Below are 9,133 nucleotides of genomic sequence, written 5' to 3' on the forward strand. Positions count from 1 at the left end.
GACAAAATGTACAGAAACTAACTGTACTGACATTTTGTACTTGGTAAACATTTAAAAAACATAAATGATAAAATACAAATTTTCAGGCAGTGTAGATAGAAGAAATTTGCAGTCTTTGTTGTTGATTAATTCAATAGGTGCGGTTTGTTCTTTGAGTTGGTGGATTCATTAAACTATTTATGGCTAAGTCAAGCATTTATTATCCAGTGGAGAAATTGTTATTTAAACAATGTCTTTCATGATCCATGATTCCATAATCCACATATATATGAAAGCTTACACAGGACTCCCTGACACTGCACCATTAAGACTGTACTGATTAAGGTTATTTTTAATGCAAGGTCCAAAAGTAAATATCTGTATGAGATTACAACTAATATTAGTGGTTCATATTTACAGAATGGTGCTTGATTATATGCAAACACAGAGATTGATACTGGTGAGTTTAGTTGAATGGGTTGTTTTAGCTGTGCAGATATTTCAAATACAGCCTTGCAAGCTGAGAAGTACTTCAGCAAGACCGGAGAGTAATAACAAAACAAATATAATAGCAAAATTGTTTTAGAAAAGTGATTCGGCAATGTCATCACTTCAAAAGTGTAAAATGAAATTGCTGACTGGAAAGAAATATATTAGTTACTCGTCTTTTGTTTTTGTGTTGTTGTTGTTTTTATCTTATTCTTTTTAGCACTTCCTCCTCACAGTGCTAAAAATATAGACTTTATTTCATGATATCAGTGCAGAGCTAGGCAGTGAATGTGAAAATTCAAAAGGTTTCTCTCTTTGACAAGCATGAATATAGTCAGCAAATGTCAGGGTGACCAACCTGCTACATTCTTTATTCAGTGTCTTCTGTGCAAGTTGAATTTTGGTGCAAAAGTGCTATAGAAGAAAGGTCAGCTGGGATGAATTAATGTGTTTGTGCATGATAGTCTTAACAAAAACTTTTGACTTTTTAATGTAACCTAGTGGGTCCTCTCAGGAAATGTGCCCCTACTGAAAATATCCAGAAATATTTATACTTGCATACAGTACCGTGGACAGGTCTAGAGCCACCCATCATTTATTGATATTTTGATAGGAAAACGGGAAATACGTGCAATAATATATTAGTTAGGACATGCCCAAAAACACTGTGCATCAGGCAAAAAATCAAAAGAAAGAAGGAAAAAGCCTTAGTGCAATTCTTAAAACCTAAACTTGTCATTGGCAATCAACTTATTGGGGCACAAATACAATTTTATGTCCATATACACTGTGTTTACTTTTTAGCATTTATCAATGAAAGAAATCAGAATAAATTATGTGTTGACAAAGCACCCAATTTCCAAAAAAAACCCCTCCAGAAAACATGGAAGACTATTAGCAAAACCACACAAGACCAAAGTAGTAGTAAAATAAGAAGAGATCAAGACTTTTGCACTGTACTATACTATACTTACAGTAAAGTTTCCACCAAAGATGTAATAATAATAGTAATATTAATAGGGCAGCACTGTGGAGAGTGGTTAGCACTGCTGCTTCACAGGAATAAGATCTGCATGTGTTCCTGTCCGTGTCTGAGTGTGTTCCTTCCAGGTATTTGGCCTCCAACAGTCCAAAGACATGCAGTTATTTGGGTTAGGTTAACTTGTGATTCTAAATTGCCCATAGGAGTAAATGTACAACATTCTGCTCATTAGTGAAAGTGTATAGCCCCAGCACCAAATGCTCCTTGCTGTCTGGCCTCTAGGCTTTGTGATGGTGGTTACAGGGGTTAGTGTTGTTCAGCACAACCTGAAATGTGGCAAACCTGTGGGACCTGTCCTGTTCTGCTGTGTTTGAGCCAACCTGCATGTAAGATAGTGGAAGCTGTGGAGGACGGGGGTGTGGCCCCCCCACACCCTCTAGCAGATCATTACATGAAGGAACCTTTTAAAAAAAACAAGCGCGTCCATGCTCACAGGTGTACACACGGGTGATCACACCCACAAACTACACCCTTTTTGGCTCCTACCTCAAAGCACACTGTTCTGTTGATCTTATGTGCTGCACAATAATGTTTAATATTTAGTATTTACTGTCATATTCCCATATATCATTGTGATGCTGTTTATTCTATTACTCTTGTTCTCTTCTGCTTGTTTTCTTTTTTCTTTCTCAGCAGGTGATCCAGGTGATTGATATATGCATTTTTTATTTCTTTTTTTTTCTTCTGCTCATTCTGTCGGTTTTTGTTTTTTGCCCTTCTCCCCCGTCCCTCTTCTCAGCTGTTTCTCTTTCCCTCTTTCTTTCTCCCCTTCTTTCCCCCAGTCAAGTCTGTCCCGTATTCAGTAAGTGAAAATTAAATAAACAATAAAAGGTGAATCAAATGGACCATTACGGCAAGGCTGGGATGGTCAATTTGGTAAAGTAAATCCGTTGGGCATCTTTCTTTGCCTTTAGACAACAATTCTGATGGCAAAAGAGCCAAACGGGACAGGCAAAAAAAAAAAAAAAAAAAGATAGTGGAAGCTTGGCAGGCATTCTCTGCCTGTTTATTTCTCCTGTTTTGCTGCCAGCTAGGGAGTCTAAGTATTGTCTTTTTAAAGTTGTAGCTAGCAGACTTTTTGTGCGTGTTATATTTTGCCTTTGGAAAGTCAGATATATCTGTGCTTCCTTCTGTTCGTTTTGTTTTTCCATACTTGCTTAAATTTTGTAAACTTGCTGATCGTGAACAAATTAGTTATGGCTGAGGCACAGCTTGTTCAGTAGGTTCAGTTTGAGGTTTGTGGTTTGTCTTACACCTTCTGCCACCTTAAACTTTCGAAGGTCATAAAAGCATCCAAACACTTTGTACTTTGCTGTAGCTTTTATTCAAAAAGCTTTAACTATTTTGAAATGCAGATCCACTATTATGTATTATGTATGCTGTATTAAAAGAATAAAGCGACTCAGAAGTATATAATTAAACTCCAGCTGAACAACACTGAAGTGATATACACAGTAATGACTTAGCAATTATGGCCCAATAATAAAATGGATATGATTCTGAAAAGGGCCATTCTCCATAATGAGTACTCTTACTCTAAATGCTCTCTTTTGTTGCTAAAACCCTTGCACTTTGTAGTGATGGGATTTCCGGCTCTTTTTAGAGATCCGGCTCTTTCGGTTCGGCTCACTAAAAAGAGCCGGCTCTTTCGGCTCCGAACCGGCTCTTCGGGTTGTTTTGTTGCTTTAATTAATTTATTATTAACAATATTATAAAATTATGCACAAAAGGAATTACTAACGTAAAAAAAAGGTGGTTTTATTTATATATGTTTATATATAAATATATGCGGTGGTCCCTAGAGACAAAACACGTACAAACTCCAAGACACATTTCTAGCATGAACTGAACTTCCAAAGCAGAGTTACTAGATCACTTAAATTACACAATTGAAAGCATATGTGTATTCTTTGTGTATTTATACACAGGCACTCATATATATTCAAATAATTAAAAAAAAAAAAAAAGTTCATTTACCTGTTATTACCACACACCAAATCCGGTTGTTGGTACTTGCTGGCTCGTGCAGCCACTCGGTAACAAAAGTTCAACACTGCCCCTAGCATCCTGGAGCACTTCTGTTGTCTTTTGTATGTGTTTTGAGTTTTTATGTGCTTCTGAGTTTTTACGTGCTTTGGAGTTTGTACATTTTTTTTACGTGTTTTGGAGTTTGTACGTGTTTTTACGTGTTTTGGAGTTTGTACATGCTTCAGAGTTCGTACGTGATTTGAAGTTTGTATGTGCTTTGTCTCTAGGGGCCACTGTAAATATACTTTTATTTATTCACTCCACATAAAATGTAATAAATAAATCATATAATACAAAACTCAACTATTCACATTTCAACTTTTAACTATTTAAATTTTCAGCTTTTTCCTTTTACAAATTTAAAGTGAAACAACACAAAACTATGGGCAGAAATCTGTGCCATCAGAAACTGAATTTGAATAAGTTCAATTTGAATTTGAATTGCTCAGATTGAATCTGAATTGTAACTTGAATAAATGCTTTTGAAAACTGAATTTGAATTAGTCTAATTTGAAATTGAATTTATGGTTTGAAAATGATCATCACTAAATTGAAATTGAATTTTATATTTTGAAAATGAATTGATTTGCTTTGAAACTGCATTTTATCCTTTAAAAATTCAGCTCTCGAATAATTTCAGTTTCACTTCTCACCATTCAGTTTCAGTTCTACAATTCAATTTCAGTTCCAAAATTCAGTTTTTTGGAACTTACATCCGGTTCCGGTTCAAGCACAGATTAATAGAACTACGTTTTACTAGCGGACCGAAAGTGTTACTGACGGGAATCTACAGCGTCTTGAGCTGAATTAAGACTTCAGAAGTCATTCGTCATGTCGAATGACCAGCGGATAAACTCTCAGGTTGGTAATAAATGTATTACATGTATAAGAACAAGCGTCATGTTAACAAAAGATAGCCGTACAGTAACTGTTATGCTTATTGTAGCTGTTAGCTAAAAACGGTAATTTAGCGTAGTTTGCCCTGAATTCAGCTTTGACAAACAAATATGATCGACTTTCTAGTAGAATTCCAAAGTTGTCATCTTGTACCCTCTCAGAATGCTTGCAGAGACCCCTACAGTAGGGAAACATGCAAAACGGTGGCCAAACCTTTGTATTTTAGCTTTATTTATGCCTTACACAGCATCCCAACTCTTTAGCTAACTTAATAACTTTAGCTAAAGTGAATAGTTAGTCTAATTCATTAGTGCAGCATTACTGGATCACCTCTGTTTGAAGTGATATGATATGTGACTATCACTGTGTTTAACTACCATAATAATTTTTAGGGTACTGAGTGCATGCTTAATTAGATTTTTTTTTTTTTTTTTTTTTAAAACACACTGCTCCATTACTATGTTTGACAGGCTGAAGTTGTCGGGTCACCTCCTAAATCGACCATCTTTTACAGGTGTTTTGTGCCAGAAATGGAGTGTCCACTGAAGACTGAAGATACTGAATCTCTACGCCTTGCCATTGATCCCTCTTGTGCCTTCATATAGACAAGAGACATTAACTTAACCACTCTCATATGCTCTGTACCTACATCACCTTCCCTGACAGTCGTAGCTTGGCTTATCTGAGGGTGAAATTATAAGAATGTGTTATTTTGCAAAGTGCTCTCTAGGGTGCCTAAATAAAATATGCCATTGAGGTCATTTCTTTTGAATTAATCCCTTCTTCTGAAATATAAGAACCTCTGCTGGTTTTAATGGCACTTTGGATTTCCTGACTTTCCGTTCCACTTCCAAACCCAAATAGATGCTGACAAGCTGACACAGTGACATGGAAGAGGGAAAGACGTTGGAAAGGACTACTACAAATAAACCTAATGCCTAACAATGAAAAGTGTAAAATAAGAACAATAATAATAATAATAAAGATAAAAGATGAAGTAACACGTTTTTAGTATTTTATTTATAACAAATGATCATCCAGCTGTCTGTGACATGTGATGACAAACACCATAATGGAAGGCCTTAGTCATCACATGCTTAAACTCATCATATATTTTTGCATATGCTGAACAGGCAGTCAGACATGCTGTAACTGTGGGGTAGAAAACAGCATGAACACCATACGGCAGGTGTCTCAAACTCCAGTCCTCGAGGGCATGGAAAAGTTGCATGACACTTTGACCCTTGAGGACTGGAGTTTGAGACCCCTGTCATATGGAATATGACAGGTGTGGTTGAACTGCATGAAGACTCTGAAGTTTGTCTTCTCTTCTGGCAGGACAGGAATGTGGCCTTGTCCTGTGAGCCACTGTAAGGATGTACTTGGAGTAGAACTGGACTGTCACCGGCCTCGGGCTCTTCACCCTTTTCAAAGACAAAGCAGTCATTTAGATAAAATATTAGATATTGTTTACCTGTAAATGCACAAAGTAAATTTAGAAATGTAATTATTGTCAAGAGTGAACAAGCACTGATAGTGTAATCTACAGCTGTGGCCAAACGTTTAGAGAATGAGAAGTGTTGTTTGCTTATTTACAAAGTTTGCTGTTTCAGTGATAGTTGTATATCACATTATATCACTTCAAACAGAGGTGATCCAGTAATGCTGCACTAATGAATTAGACTAACTATTCACTTTAGCTAAAGTTATTAAGTTAGCTAAAGAGTTGGGATGCTGTGTAAGGCATAAATAAAGCTAAAATACAAAGGTTTGGCCACCGTTTTGCATGTTTCCCTACTGTAGGGGTCTCTGCAAGCATTCTGAGAGGGTACAAGATGACAACTTTGGAATTCTACTAGAAACAGTCGATCATATTTGTTTGTCAAAGCTGAATTCAGGGCAAACTACGCTAAATTACCGTTTTTAGCTAACAGCTACAATAAGCATAACAGTTACTGTACGGCTATCTTTTGTTAACATGACGCTTGTTCTTATACATGTAATACATTTATTACCAACCTGAGAGTTTATCCGCTGGTCATTCGACATGACGAATGACTTCTGAAGTCTTAATTCAGCTCAAGACGCTGTAGATTCCCGTCAGTAACACTTTCGGTCCGCTAGTAAAACGTAGTTCTATTAATCTGTGCTTGAACCGGAACCGGATGTAAGTTCCAAAAAACTGAATTTTGGAACTGAAATTGAATTGTAGAACTGAAACTGAATGGTGAGAAGTGAAACTGAAATTATTCGAGAGCTGAATTTTTAAAGGATAAAATGCAGTTTCAAAGCAAATCAATTCATTTTCAAAATATAAAATTCAATTTCAATTTAGTGATGATCATTTTCAAACCATAAATTCAATTTCAAATTAGACTAATTCAAATTCAGTTTTCAAAAGCATTTATTCAAGTTACAATTCAGATTCAATCTGAGCAATTCAAATTCAAATTGAACTTATTCAAATTCAGTTTCTGATGGCACAGATTTCTGCCCATACAAAACACTGCAAACCACAACACAATTAAATATAAATTAAAATATGAAAACAAAAAGAAACATGCACATTATCTGTCATATGGGCCTGCATGAATAAACTTAATGAATCCTTTATCATCTGCAACCGAAAATAGTTGTGGATGATTACTATTAGTGATGTTCGATTCGTGAACGAATCGTTCAATACTCGAGAATCACTTTACTGACTCGTGAATCATGATTCACAAGCCCAACTGACTCATCCCTGTTGCTGTTAGCAAACTAATTCCATTAGTAGAAATATATCTAGCTTGTAATTACAATTGTGGGGGGAAAAACAACAGCCAGTTTCGTAACAAAAGCATTTCTGCTCTGAACTGGAAGAAAAACCCCTGAGTAGAAGCTAACATCAAGAAAATAGCTCCTCGGTTCACAGTAGCATCGCGCTGCTAACATGCTAACAGCACATTTGAGCTACTCACCCCCTCCCTTCCTGTGCTGAATCGTAAGCATAAGCGAATCACTCAGGACTCGCTCACCCCCTCCCTCCTGTGCTGAATCAAAGAGCGAACGAATCACTCAGGACTCACTAACCCCCTCCCTCCTGTGCTGAATCAAAGAGCGAGCGAACGAATCACTCAGGACTCACTCACCCCCTCCCTCCTGTGCTGAATCAAAGAGCGAGCGAACGAATCACTCAGGACTCACTAACCCCCCTCCCTCCTGTGCTGAATCATAGAGCGAGCGAACGAATCACTCACTCGCCCCCTCCCTCCTGGCTCACAGTTTCTTCTTCTTGGTTGGCAACCAATGTTAAGGCGCATTACTGCCCCCTGGCTCACAGCGCAGTGGACATTTAGATGAGAAAATATATATTTGACACACTTAAGGAAAATACTAATAAAATACAAATAAACAAAATAAATGTTTATTAAGCAATTTTGATAAGAAATTGCTTAATTTTAGAAATGCTTTTGCTCTTTGTTCTCTATAAAATAGTTGTTTTTTTTGTTTGTTTTTTAATCATTCATCTTAGCAGTGGGATTTACATGAAAAGGGAAACAAATTAAGTTTGAGTGAAAATGTAAAATTTTTGCACTCTCTGGTCAACTGACTGATCAAATGACTCAAAACATCCGATTCACTTTGGTGAGTGACTCATTAACACTCGATTCAGTAAAAAGAATCAAATTTACCATCACTAATTACTATACCTTTCTAATGTGACGTTGTTGTCCCTGGCTCTCTTTCTCTCTCTCCCCCTCTGGATCTGTTCCTGTGCTACTGAGTGTAATTACCGCCCCTCCCCCTCTGCCCAGCGTAAAGCACAAGGCTCGCTTGCTGAGTGAAGCAGAAAAAAAGTGCGAGAGAGAGGCTGAGAGAAAGAAAGAAAAAAAAAAACCAAGTGACGGCTTGCGATAAGGAGCCGGCTCGCGTCGTTCACGTCAAAGACCCGGCTCTAAGAGCCATTTCGTTCGCGAACGACCCATCACTACAGCCCTGGACGTCGGGCTAGAGATTTTGCGAGCCCTGAGTTGTGTATTAGTTGGCAAAAAAAAAATAAAACCCCAATAATCTGACAATAACCTCTGAGCAAGCACTCAGCGACAGTGGGGAGGAAAAACTTTCTTTTAAAAGCAAGAAACCTCTGGCAGAACCAGGCTCAGTGAGGGACGGCCATCTGCCTCAACCGGTTGTGGGATTTTTAAAGTGACTCATTGGATGTGAAATAAATTAGCTTGTTTGAATCATTTGTTGTTAGCCAATTTAAAGAGGCACTTTGATGTCAACTAATACACTTAAACTGTCCAAATAATTTTAAAGAAATATTTAGAGTCAATCCTGATGGATTGCTCTAAATATTCATTTTGTTTTCTTGGAAATATAATATCTTTAAATTCGTTCAAAAGTGTCTGGGAGATATTGTCAGTTTCTGGTAGCTGGTCTTCATCGTCCTATGTTTTTCCACACCATGCGAAAAACCTTGTAAGTAGGTTTCGCTTTTTTCGGAACAGGTGGTCTTTGAATATCGAAATCACCACTTGTTGGTACGGCGAAGCTACAGCCAATGCAATGATAACAAGGTTAGGTGTAATACCCAGTACCTTTGTAATGTCTTTGAAAATTGCCTTTTCAAGACTTTTTATCCTCCTTTTTTTATATTTAGAGTTTCTTCTTTAACAGCTTCAACTTTTCCTTCCTAAAATGGCATGATGATGG

The sequence above is a fragment of the Mchenga conophoros genome, linkage group LG13 (assembly GCF_057382185.1).
Source record: "Mchenga conophoros isolate Kocher_MC1m ecotype Shallow Benthic linkage group LG13, M_conophoros_male_GT1.1, whole genome shotgun sequence".
Taxonomy (NCBI): domain Eukaryota; kingdom Metazoa; phylum Chordata; class Actinopteri; order Cichliformes; family Cichlidae; genus Mchenga; species Mchenga conophoros.